Source organism: Sorex fumeus, unplaced genomic scaffold (genome assembly GCF_029834395.1).
Source record: "Sorex fumeus unplaced genomic scaffold, SorFum_2.1 ptg000058l, whole genome shotgun sequence".
Classification (NCBI taxonomy): Eukaryota; Metazoa; Chordata; class Mammalia; order Eulipotyphla; family Soricidae; genus Sorex; species Sorex fumeus.
The window spans coordinates 23,539,709-23,552,839 of NW_026606115.1; positions in this window are offsets into that span (position 1 = coordinate 23,539,709).

The following is a 13,131-nucleotide window of genomic DNA, read 5'->3' on the forward strand; positions in this document are numbered from 1 at the left end:
TCTCAACCATTTTCCAACTGCGGCCTCCTTTCAACCTTGTTTCCTTACTGTGCCCCTTCGATCTTACTAGTTGGCCCTCTGTTCTCATGCTGTGGCTCTCCATTTAAATGATTTTCACCTGTCAGCCATATGGTCCTTGGTAGAGAAACACTGATTTACAGTATACACAAAGATTATGATAACCACTAGTCCCCACCCTTTGTTGTTGGGTGAGGTCATGTGACTAGTTTAAAACAACTAGCTGTGAACAGACATGACTACTTCTAAAGTGACTTTTGAAGAGTGTGAACGACGGCTGAAGAGATAGTACAAATGGTAAGGTGTCATCCCCAGAACTGCATATGGTCCTTCAAGCATTGCCAGGAGTTATCCTTGAGCATAGAGCCAGGAGTAAATCCTGAGCATCACTGTGTGTGACCCCAAATAAAAGGAAAAGGGAGGGAGGGAGGATAAAAAAGAAGCCCGAGTGAAAGTTCTCCATAACCCTCTTCCTCTGTCACAGGGACCAAAGATGTTCCAGGTTGTGGAACCTATTAAGCCAGCATGCCTGTCCTGTCTTGTAGTAACACATGTTGGACATTTTATTGTGTGTTAGAAATAAGACGTTACTGTGCTAACCTAAGTGTAGCCACAGCTCTCCGAGTTTAGAGTGCATAAAGTTCACCAGAGCAATTTGTTAGTATACATACTGATTTCTAAACTGTATTGGGAGAACTGACATGAATTAGTAATTTCTGGGTTAACAAATCTTTTATAATTTTATACTTTAAAATATATTTAGGAGCTGGAGCTATAGGACAGCGGGTAGGGTGTTTGCCTTGCACGGGGCCAACCTGGGTTTGGTTCCCAGTATCCCATATAGTCCCCTGAGCACTGCCAGGGGTAATTTCTGAGTGCATGAGCCAGGAGTAACCCCTGAGCATCGCTGGATATGACCCAAAAAGCCAATACATATATATATTCATTTATTTATCCTTATAATAATAGTATTCATTACCCAGATAATTCATCTTCTGTTTAGGGAAAAATAGCAAAAAGATTTTTAAAAAAGATTATTATAATGTTTATAATAATAAACATTAATATAAAAATGTTTTAAAATGCTATATTCCTCCCACAAATTCACAAAGTGAAATAAGCCAGTCAATATATATAATTATATATGAGACATATATACACCATATGATTCTACTTACATAAGACACACAAAGTAATCAGATTCATAGAAGTGAAGTGGTTGTAGCCAGGGGCTGGAGAGAAGAAGTAAATGAGTGGCTGATTTTGAGTATGGAGTTTTACTTATACCAGAGAAAAGAGTTCCAGAGACTGACTATACACCAACTTAATTTGTTTAAGTACTTAACTATACACTTAAAATGGTATGACAGTGAATTTTATTTGTGTATTTTATCACTTTTATTTTTTAAATATTTTACTAGTAAAATACAGGCCTATACCATATAAAGACATCGTTCATCTATATTTTGTCAAGAATTCAGTCTTGCTCGTTTGCTCTAACTCTCTTGCTCTCGCTGTCACTCTCCCTCTCTCAAGCTCTCGCTCTTTTTCACTCTGTGGTTCTGGAAAGGCTTCCCTGTGGCATGGGCCTGGGGACTTGGAGCATCAGCCCTCTGCCGGGATCTATGCTAGCATCTTTCCCCGTTTTTTTGTTTTTTTTTTTTTTCCTGAGACATGGTGGCTGCCTCCGCATTAAGAAGCTGGCCTCCAGTCAGGTTCCCGCCCACCTCCCCAGCATTCCCCACTGCCCACCATTTTCTGATTCAAAATGGATAGAGGGCGTGGCTGTGGTGTGAGATCTGCAATGCAGAACCTCCCTCTGGCCTGCTCAGCCCATTTTCCTTTGCTGTGGTTTGTAGGTGTCTCCTGCTGTCACTCTGACATGAAGACATTTTTCCCCACCATCACTCCCTCCTCCTCCTCCCCCCAGCCAGAGGCCAGCCTGCTTCCAGCGCATTAAGGAGCTGGCTTGCAAATGCGACGGCTGTCCCTCCCACCTAGTCTCCCTACTTCAAGCTCACCTCTTTTTTTTGGCCCCCAAATGAACGGAAGCAGGGGCAGCTCTGCAGAGAGCAGGTTTAATCCTCCTGACTAGTTCCCAGTATCCCAGTCAACGTTATTAATCTTCTCAGCCTTTGGCAGGAACTGGAAAAATATATGCCCTCCCTGGAATTTCTGTCTGCCTTTCTCTGAGTCACGGGGAGGATCAGCTTCTTGGGTTTAATGGACCATCTCTCTCCTACTTCCTTGCTCTCTTGTAGCTGTCTCCTCTGCCAAGACCCTGAGGACTCCTACTCTCAGATCAGTCCGACCCAAGCACTGAAAAATACGGGGCTTGAGAAAAGAGGCAGGGAGTGTGATGTTTTTGCTAATTCTTCACTGTATTTATCAGTTTTGTTTCTTATTATTACTAACAGCCCATATCTTGTTGCTTATTAAAAAATAGAAAAGAGTCAACACTGACATTTGAAAAGCAGGAAGTGGATTCAAGTGTCTATGTGGGGGGAAGGGGGTTGATAAACAATCTAGCCACCTGTTTTTGCTGCTCAGTGACAATGTGAATTTAGATTCTCTGTGCAGCCACTTTTTAGAAAATAAGTTTGAAATGTATAGAGCAGCTGCAGAGTCCTGGTGGGGGAGGGACTGGCTGATGGGGAGGAATGGGTTTCATGAAATCAGATTCTGAGGTTTTAGAATTCATTCCAAGGACAACTTGCAGGAATTTCAGGAGACAATGTTCTGAAAATTAATTCAACTGTAACAATTGCTCCTTTTTCCAGTTCTGTAACAATTCTGCATTCCTGTTAGCTCTTTTCCAGTTGCAACCAAAAATTTCCTTCTACTTCTTACTGCACCAGGTTCAGATCTCATTTATGGAAAAATGTATAAGTTATAAGGGGGATTAAGTTCCAAATGTATTTATAATGAGAAATCACAGATAATCAGAAATTTTCAGCTGCCAAATTTTAAAACACCCAATTTTCAGACAAATGGCCATAATTTACCACCAGCTCCTTCATTGTTGCCATTGCCAAGGGTCATGCACACGCCCCACTGTTGTGCTAGCACTTTTACTTATACACACTGTGGGGGGCGCAAAAGCCAAGGTGTACTCACATAATCAGCCAAGATGCCTACCGAGGGCTGTACTTCTTTAGTTGTAGTACTTAACACACATTTTGTAGTACTTTAACAACCTCCTCATTGTGGTGCTTATACATACCTGTGGCTGAGAGGCAGCCATAAACCACTTGTAATTTTTAGAGATCACAGATAGGGAAGCTGCCAGGCTCGAACAGCTGAGCTGTCAGAACGTATGTAGGAACACCAGGGTTTTGAACTCAAGGCTTTATACTTGCAAGGCAGGCAGAGTAAGTTCCTTTGGGTCACAAATGACATTTTTGTTTGCTTTTTGGGCTATATCTGGCAGTGGTTAGGGGACCATGTGATATTGGAAACAAACCTAGACCTCCAGTATGCAAAGTTGAGCCCACTGAGCTATCTCTTCAGACCCCTGCCAATAACATTTTATTAGTTCCTTGATAATAATTTTTCTCTACAATTTTTGACTTTGCTACTGACTGAATGTGACATTTAGAAATATTATTCCTAGGGGCTGGAGCAATAGCACAGAAGGTAGGGCATTTGCCTTGCACATGGCGGGGTCAGCCGACCCGAGTTCGATTCCTCCGCCTTCGAATCCTCTGCCCCTCTCGGAGAGCCTAGCAAGCTACCGAGAGTATCTCACCCACACGGCAAAGCCTGGTAAGCTACCCATGACGTATTTGATATGCCTAAGCGGGTAGGGCGTTTGCCTTGCACGCAACCAACATGGCCGACCCGAGTTCGATTCCTCCGCCCCTCTCAGAGAGCCCGGCAAGCTACCGAGAGTATTCGATATGCCAGACACAGTAACAACAAAGTCTCCAATGGAGACGGTACTGGGCCCGCTCGAGCAAATCGATGATCAATGGGAGGGCCTTTACTTACTTTTACTAACACAGTGACAACCAGTCTCACAATGGAGACATTACTGGTGCCCGCTTGAGCAAATCGATGAACAATGGGAGGACAGTGGCAGTAATATATATGTATTATTCCTAGATAAAAATGTAAAGATAATTTGATTGGTCCTTGGCATAGTTAATAGGAATTTTTAAAAACTGGTTTTGGGTTCAGATGCCTCCAATGAGGTCTTAGGGAGACCACGAGCCCCTCTTGGCTATATTTGTCCAACTGGGTAAGTAGTTCAATACAAATATGTGATGCTACTCCAGCCCTCTGGTGCTGGGAACAATCAGGGCCATCACAGCAGTTCCAGGGATCCAACACAGGTTGTGTACATGTACCCCAACTTCTGTACTCTCTCCAGTCACTTAATTTTTTTTTAAAAAGTTTCAGTTTTGGGGCTAGAGTGATAGCACAGCAGGTAGGGCATTTGCCTTGCACGCAGCCAACATGGCCGACCCAGGTTCGATTCCCAGCATCCCATATGGTCCCCCAAGCACGGCCAGGAGTAATTCCAGAGTGCATGAGCCAGGAGTAACCCCTGAGCATCACTGGGTGTAACCCAAAAAGCAAAAAAAAAAAGTTTCAGCTTTTACAAACTCATTGGTGGTGCTATTGCACTATCTTAAAATGAATAACTAAGGCCTGGTATACTATAAAGGCTACATCATATAAATGAATTATTCCTTGGGATATTGCAGGAACATAACATATTATAGTAGCTGAGAATCATAACTAGCCAGGCCTCTGACAGTAAAGTCTTTATACCACCATTTCTTCTGGAAGGGACCAGGTAGTTTAGGACAAGTTACTGAACAAGAGATCATTTCAGAGCACTGTGGATCCATTGTTTGGTTTGTAGTCTATATCTGGCCTTATCACTTCTGGTAATTACAGGATTTCCTTCAAATTAAATACTTTTTATAGCAGATATTTGGGATGAGTTCCCAGAGGTGCTCATGGATCTGTTGCAGCAGTACTCAGTATTGAACCCTGGCCTCGGGCATTAACTTAGCACCTTGAACTCCTAGTCTGTTTTTGTTGGAGGGCTATACCCAGCAGTGCTCTAAGCACTTACTCCTGGCTCTTCACTTAGGGATCACCCCTCATGGGGTTTGAGGAAACCATATAGGGTACTAAGGATCAAACCCAGGTCAGCTGTGTACAAGGCAAGTTCCCTACCTTCTTTACTATCTCTCTTTATCCTCTTCATATTCTTATCTTTGGGCAGTTTTGAGGACCATACCTCATAGTACTCAGGAGCTGTTCCTCACTTTGTGTTCAGGAGTCACATCTAGCAGTGCTTGGGGGACTAAGAGATGTGCTGGAGGATAGAATCTGGTTTGGCTGCATGCAAAAACAAGCTTCTTAACTCCTGTACTATCTCTGCAACCCATATATAGAATACTTTTTATCTTTCCACATTTTTCATTAAAGCACTGTAATTTACAAAGTTCTTCATAGTTGAGTTTTATTGCAGCACCAATTCCACCACCTGTGTCAACTTCCCTCCACCACTGTTCCCAGATTCCTTACCATATCCACCCCCTTCCCTGCCTGCCTGCCCTCCTGACAGACATCTATGTTTGGTTGTTAAAGTTTGTGTCTCTTGATTTCAGTGTTGTTCGCTCTGTGGTTTGGATATTCGGCTCTATGATTCCTTACCACCACCTTTGTACCTGACTCACCTGTCCTGGCCCCTGTTGCTTCTGATCTATCTCTTCTCCTCCTCCCCTCCACTCTTTCTTCCCTTCTCCCCTTTAGCTCTGGGGACAAGGTTGATCAGAGGAATTCCCCCTTTAAAACATGGCATTCTCTCATCCAGTTATTCTAAATACCACATGCGAGTGATCTCATCCTGTGTTGTTTATCCTTATGACTTCACTTAATTTCCAGTTCCATCCTTGTTGCCGCAAATAGCATGTTTTCGTCATTCCTTACAACTGTGTAGTATTCCATTGTGCATACCACATCTTCATGATCCATTAATTTGTTGGTAGACATCTAGGTTAATTACAAATCTTAGCTAATGCACTGAGTGCTGCAATGAATAATAGTGTTCCTATGTTCTTTTGAATGAACGTTTTTCTGTTCTGGTCATTTATATTCAAAGGTGGAATTGCTGAACCATGTGGGAGCTCAATTCTGATTTTACTGAGAACCTTCCATACTATATTCTATGCACTGAAAACTACCCCTCTGAAGAGTAAACATGGAAAAGACATCCCAAGGAAAATGTTATCACCTAAAGCCTGGACATTAGGACTTGGTGAAATGGCCCACTGTGCGGCAGGTGCATTGCTTTGTAGGTTAGTCTAAATTTCTTCCTAAGAGCTGTAAGTCTGGGATTTTTTTTTTAAAAAAGCAGTGAATTCACAGTTCTGCACTACTCTGCCCTGATGAGCATCTTTATGTTACGCAGGCCACCAAGATCACTGAGTTTTGGCCACACCATAATCACAAATATAGGGGAACAAAAACAATTATTCCTCCACACTTCTAGGTTTTTTGGCTGAGACACCCCTTATAGAGAACGGCAGGCTAAAAGGATAAAAATGAAAGTTTAATAAATATGTATTCCTAGGATTGGGGAGATCGTGCAGTGGGTAGGGCACTTGCCTTGCATGGGGCCAAACCAGATTTAATCTCTGCCACCCCATATAGTCCCTTGAGTCCTGCCAGGAATGATGCCCGAGTGTAGAGCCAGAAGTAAGCCTGAGTACTGTTGGATATGGCTCCAAGACAGAACAAACTTCTGATATTTCTTTCTAGATTGGTTAACCATCTAGAAGGGACTTGCTTGCCATGTGTCATCTTCCAGAGCTTTTCTGAGTATATTATATGGTTCTATTTTAGTGAAAATTGCTCCCAGAAAACATGGGCTCAACACAACACAACCCTGTAGCAGAAACTGAAGGGTCAGAAGGCTGGCAGGACAGCCAGGCAGGCCAGGGGGAAGGCTGGCAGCCCTTGGCAATGGCTGTCATGACAACAAACTCTAAGAGTGTGACTTTCGCTGGGGGATCTGAGGAAGGCCGGGTTGTTTTCTGGTTCAAGAATCCCTTTTCCCACTCAGAATGATTTTTCTCATATGTAGAATATAAAGAAACTCTGTAGGGGGCTATCAAATGCCCAAGACAATAGAAATGAAATGCAGGAGAAGTGGTCTATAGTAGAAAGCTTGCCACTGGGGTGGGGGTGGGGGTATAAGCTGGGGAAGGGAACATTTGGGCAATGGGGTGGGAGGGGAACAGTGCCTGACACAGAGGTAGGCTGGTGGGTGGGAAGGAAACTGGGGACATTGGTAGAGGGTAGGGGACACTGGTGAAAGGATTGGTGTTGGAACATTGTACACATGAAACTCAATCCTGCATCTTTGTAATTCATGGTGGTTCAATTAAACATTTAAAATTCCTATTCCCTGGTGAGGGAATCCTTTTCTGTGGCAGGAACAAGGCACCTTTACCTTTGAACTCCTGCAGAGCAGAGTCCATAGAGGCCTCCTCTCCATTTGCAGACACTTCCTATCTGCAGTTGGGAAGTTTTGTCCTCTCCAACCCAGCTTTTCCTTCTGATACTGCTGCACATGAATTCTTTGTTTCCTCAGAACACCAATGGCACTACTTTGCTTTCAAGTTTTGTTCTTGTGGACAGCAGCAGGCCTTGACCAGCCTGTGATTCTCTGGCTATTCTCCTCCTCACACTCCCTAAGAGAGCCAAGAGGTAAAAACATTGACAGGAGCGTTCACCCACACTGACACACACATACACACATACACACAACTATTTTCCCTACACACTATGCCCAGAGGGAAAGGGAACCCAGGAAATGTGGGGTAGCAGCTCAGGAGACTGAACCACAAACAAGGGACAGGGCAGGCAAGTCAGGCATTGCCAAGCTTGGGGCTAAGCAGGACTTGTGGTCACTTACTCGCAGGAAGCCCCAGAAGCATGAGTGCCTTCAACCCCTCTGTATGCTCCTGTTTGTGTCCCCCCTTCATCCCCCTAAATGTCGGAGAGAGGGTGTAGCAGAGCAGTGGCTGAAGTCACTTCTGGCTACAGGATGCTCTAGTCCACACTCCCTGCAGGGTGAGGAGATGCTCCCTCTGGGAACCCTATCTGGCCTAAGCAGGGCCTCCTGGACTGGCTCTGCTACCTTTCCCAGAGTCCAGACAAGCTTAGAGGCCACAACTCAGAACTCCTCCTAGGCTCGACCTCCATGACACTCACAGCCTTCCTCTTGGTACCTGGCACTGTCCAAGGGCCCAGAACAGCACCACTCTGATGCTGGGTGACAGAGATTGGGATAAAGGAGAAATTCACTGTGTTAACTGACTCAACAAACATATTTAATGTGCTCTCCGCTGTTTTGTATATACTCATGATCATGATGCTGATGTCCCAAAGAATCTCACCAATTTATAGCAGAGTAAATGTCACCACATAATTCTAGATTTGCTGTAATAATATATGTGTATTTCCTGGTAACTTAAGAACACCAGGGAAGCACACATACCTAGGTTTTCTCTTGTGGCTTCAGGGGAGTTTTCTAAAAGTAGTGATACCTGAGTTGAAATGTAATCACTCCAGAGGATTTTTGATTAACAGAGAAGAGGAGGGCAAATTAGCAGAAGGAACAGCAGAAGAAAGAATGAAGGAGTCACATGGAAACCTGGCCTCAAAGGCCTAACTGAGTCTACCGAGAATTAAGTCTAACAAGTCTAACAGTCTAACAAGAATTAAGTTAATTAAACAAGAATTATGTCTAACATTCAAATAAGAATTTAAATAACAAATAGCCATTACAGAGTTAATTTTGCCACTATGTCTTAAATGTAGGCCTTGCCACCACAATTCTACTTCTAATCACTAATTCTAGTGAAATGCTAAACATATACATAGGGAAGAATGTACAAAAGGTCACTTAGTGTGTTTTCATAGAAAATCATTGGAAACCACTTAAACCTCTATTTCCTTCCTTCCTTCCTCCCTTCCTCACTTCCTCCCTTCCTCCCTTCCTCCCTTCTTCTTTCTTCATGACTCGCCCACACCCAGTTGTGCTCAGAGCTTCATTCTGATTCTGCACTCAGGGACCATTCCTGATGGGGCTTGGGAGACATATATAGTGCTAGGAATTGAATCTGGTTCATCTGTATGAAGGCAAAAACCTTAACTGCTATACTATCTCACTGGACCCCAGTCTGTTCTTTCTTAAGAATAATGAGCTTACTGGGGCTGGAGCAATAGTACAATTGGTAGGACACTTGTCTTGCACATAAACAACCAGTGTTCAATCTCTGGCATACCACGTGCTCCAGGAGTAATTCCCGAGTACAGAAACAGAAGTAAACCCTGAGCACTTCCAGGCGAGGTGTGTGTGTGTGTGTGTGTGTGTGTGTGTGTGTGTGTGTGTGTGTGTGTGTAATAACCAGTCTAGGTAGGCCAGGGAGATGGTTCAAAGGGCTTGAGCATCTGCCATTGCATATGGTGCCACAAGCACAGTCAGGCATGGCCCCTGAACACAGAGTCAGGTATAACCCCTGCCATCAACAGGTATGCTCACTCCTCATAAGAATTCTTATTGGGTACTGAAGGATAACTCAGTCACAAAGAACATGCAGTTGAGAATCAAATCCCATGTGCTGACCACATGCATTGATCAAAGTTTCCAAGGCTCTGTTGAACCACAGAACCCAGAACCACAGCAGAGTATTATCTCTGGATCACCACAGCCAGGTGTGTGCAAGCATCACAAATAAAAGTTTATGACTGACAAACACCTCAGCTAATGATGTGCAAGCTTTAAGGCCAGCAGCATGATCCTTAGTGAGCATGTGTGCAAACACCACATTGGTTTCAGGCATGCATGAGAGTACAGCTAAAGTGTGTGACCCACCCAGACAATCACTCTGGCTGAGGGTGCAAGCACCTCAATATGCAATATCTGGTAAGCCAAGTAAGTGAGAAGTAAAAAACACAACCAAGCATTTGTATGATTCCTTATCATAGTAGCAAAACTAAAGGGCAGGCAACAAGAGAAAGGGTAAAATAATCTTTACCCCAAAGATATATTTTGAAGTGGCAGATTTCTCTGCTTTTGTATAACTTTTATGGAATTTAATCTACAACTTCTCTTTCCAGAGGTCAGTGGGTGGATTCAAAGATTCATTGGTTGGGTCGTGATCTTGTTTTAGTCATTGGCTTATTGGGCCTATAATATTTTGGAAGTTTAGGGGTTTAGTTTGACATTTCTATATGTGTATAATTGTCACTACTCCCAGCACCATTCCTCCATTTCTCTTCCCATCGTCCTGAAAAACCACTATTGTTTTCACTGAGTTAAGGGATTAGTCTGTTGGGTTTTTTTTTTCAGTTTGCTTTAGTAATTTACATTTCTGTAAGTGTATGTATCTGGTGATTTCTTTTACTTACACACTTACTCTCCTTGGGAACCATTCACTTATCCCAAAGGGCATAATATAATCTAATGGCAGGATATGTTATACTGAGCATAAATACCACTACTTCTTTATCTAGTCATCTATTGATAGACATTTAGGTTGATTCCATGCTTTGGTTATTGTGAATAAAAAATAGAATGCAAATATCCTTTCAAATTAGTATTTTTATATATTTAGAATAAATTCCCAGCTGTGGTATTTCTGGATCATGTGAAATTTCCATTTTTATTTTTAAAAATAATCCCCATGTGTGCGGGGGTGGAGGGAGGCAAGAGGGAAACTGAGGAGATTGGTGGTGGTAAATGTACACTTGTGGGGGTTGGAGCGATAGCACAGAGGGTAGGGTGTTTGCCTTGCACACGGCCAACCCGGGTTCAATTCCCAGCATCCCATATGGTTCCCCAAGCACTGCCAGGAGTAATTTCTGAGTGCAGAGCCAGGAGTAACCCCTGAGCATTGCCGGGTGTGACCCAAAAAGCAAAAAAAATAAAAGTACACTTGTGAAGGGACAGGTGTTGGAACATTATATGACTGAAACCCAGTCATGAACAACTTTGTAACTGTGTATCTCACTTTCAATAAAAAATAAATTTCTGTAAAAAAATTAATAATACTCACACTATTTTCTATAGAGACTGAATAATTTATATTCCTACTAGGTCTTTCTTCTGACAAGCTCAGTCCTTCCTAAAGTTATCTTGGAGTACACCTTCTTAGGATCACCTAAGAAGAAAAGCATTCACCTAATGGAAAGGGTCACCTTATTTTTATTTTTAAAATAATTATTTGGGGGGTATTTCAAAGCAGTTTTAGGGCACCCTGGGGATACTCCAGACAATATTTGACTCAACTGTGTGTGCACCTCCACAGTGCTTAGGAGCCATATGGCTATACCATATGTTTCTTGGGGCACCATGTGGTCCTGCAGACTGAACTCAGGGCCTCTGCATGCAAGACATATGCTCCAGCCCTTTGAACTATCTTCTGGCCCATTGAATGCAGGACCTTATGAATAACAAAGGAACAGAAGACATTGGGGCAGGGGAGAGGGTTTAATGTGGGAGACCTGGCTTCAGTTCTCTGTACAGCATGGTTCTGCAAGTACTGCCAAGTGTGCCACCCTCAAAGACATAGAAATCATCCTGGAAACTTCTAGGATTTGAGGAACTTTGTGCCAGGGACCAGGGCTGAGACCAAATATATTTCACATTATAATAGGTAGAAGTAAACATGGTTACATTTTAAAACGTACTGTTAAATAAATAAAAATAACATATGAATGAAATATAGAGTATAATGCCTTTCATGTAAAATCACTTAGATTTTATGAATGTGTGATTTGTATTTCTTTTCATGTTACTAACTTCATGTATTTCATTAAGTCGATATATATTTTTTAAATATCTAGATGTGTAATATATGTTTTAAGTGTTCTGTGCAAGTTTCCTGCATATAATTTAACATTCTTTGATTTTTTTCACTTTAATCATTTTGAAATTGCTTACAACTTATTAATTTTTATGTTTGCAAAAACATTCTTGAAGTAATAAAATCAATCACAAAAGTAGGGCATGAGATCAGGAAATGTTCACAACTTTTCTGACACCTAAGAGATTTTAATGCCTCTAAATATGAAATGTGACTTCCAGTCTTAGAATTTCCTCTTAGAATTTAAATCGCTATAAGTAAGCTAGGCATAATGGTTAAGGGGACCTGACATGAGAATCAGACAAATTTGAGTTCAAATCCAGGTTCCTCCACTTAATTGGATATGTCACCCCATGCAAGTCATACAACCTTGTTATGTTTCAGTTTCCTCATCTAAAATAAGATGATAGTGCCTACTTTATAGAGTTATCAGAAACAAAGACGATCCCAAATATGTAGTACCTAGCCAACAGCCATTCTTGATCATTTTGAATTTATTTCCCTAACTCCAAGCAAAGCTGATTCTTTTCTTTTTTGTGTGTGCTTTTAAGCACTGTCGATTTGTATAGCCTTTAGACATGGATCCAAGATCAAAGAAAACAAATTTACCTTCACTATACATGTTAGCATCAAGGGTTGGTATTGAGAATACTCATATGGATGATTTAATAACATATGTACAAAGAAAAATGAAAAAATAAATGTCTTCTATACATTGAGGCCACAGAGATACTGCAGTTGTCAAAACACTTGCCTTGCATGTGACCAATCCAGGTTTTATCCCAAGTACCTCATATGGTCTCCTGAACCCTACCAGAAGTGATCGCTGAGTACCGAGCCAGGAATAAGCCCTGAGCACTGTCAGGTGTAGCTATAAAACCTAAATAAATATCTTCTATATAAAATATACTATAATAATACAAATGAATTTTCAAGGTATAAGTGAATATATCAAGGTATTTGAATGCTTAAGATAACATACCATTTAAACAAGCAAAATGACATTGTGAAAGGAGCTATACACATACAAAATGTAAATACTTGCATCACAAATCACAAATCATCCTGTTATTCGTCGATTGCCTCGAGCAGGCCCCAGTAACGTCTCTTTTCATCCTAGCCCTGAGATTATATTCAAGGCTCTTTAGAAGATTGATACTTACATATCAAAATTAATTACTTTTCTGGGCAGAGGAACTACAGGTAACATATTTTA